This window comes from Piliocolobus tephrosceles, chromosome 1 (assembly GCF_002776525.5).
Source record: "Piliocolobus tephrosceles isolate RC106 chromosome 1, ASM277652v3, whole genome shotgun sequence".
Classification (NCBI taxonomy): domain Eukaryota; kingdom Metazoa; phylum Chordata; class Mammalia; order Primates; family Cercopithecidae; genus Piliocolobus; species Piliocolobus tephrosceles.
The window spans coordinates 29,935,787-29,936,754 of record NC_045434.1 but is presented as its reverse complement, the minus strand read 5'-3'; positions in this window follow the sequence as shown (position 1 = coordinate 29,936,754).

Sequence of the window (968 nt, the reverse complement as noted above, 5' to 3'; positions counted from 1 at the left end):
ACTCTGATGGTAGTTTCTTTTGCTGTGCAGAAGCTCTTTAGTTTAATGAGATCCCATTTGTCAATTTTGGCTTTTGCTGCCGTTGCTTTTGGTGTTTTAGACATGAAGTCCTTGCCCATGCCTATGTCCTGAATGGTACTACCTAGATTTTCTTCTAGGGTTTTTATGGTATTAGGTCTAACATTTAAGTCTCTAATCCATCTTGAATTAATCTTCGTATAAGGAGTAAGGAAAGGATCCAGTTTCAGCTTTCTACTTATGGCTAGCCAATTTTCCCAGCACCATTTATTAAATAGGGAATCCTTTCCCCATTTCTTGTTTTTCTCAGGTTTGTCAAATATCAGATGGTTGTAGATGTGTGGCATTATTTCTGAAGGCTCCGTTCTGTTCCATTGGTCTATATCTCTGTTTTGGTACCAGTACCATGCTGTTTTGGTTACTGTAGCCTTGTAGTATAGTTTGAAGTCAGGTAGCGTGACGCCTCCGGCTTTGTCCTTTTGACTTAGGATTGTCTTGGCAATGCGGGCTCTTTTTTGGTTCCATATGAACTTTAAAGCAGTTTTTTCCAATTCGGTGAAGAAACTCATTGGTAGCTTGATGGGGATGGCATTGAATCTATAAATTACCTTGGGCAGTATGGCCATTTTCACAATATTGATTCTGCCTATCCATGAGCATGGTATGTTCTTCCATTTGTTTGTGTCCTCTTTGATTTCACTGAGCAGTGGTTTGTAGTTCTCCTTGAAGAGGTCCTTTACATCCCTTGTAAGTTGGATTCCTAGGTATTTTATTCTCTTTGAAGCAATTGTGAATGGAAGTTCATTCCTGATTTGGCTCTCTGCTTGTCTGTTACTGGTGTATAAGAATGCTTGTGATTTTTGCACATTAATTTTGTATCCTGAGACTTTGCTGAAGTTGCTTATCAGCTTAAGAAGATTTTGGGCTGAGACGATGGGGTTTTCTAAATA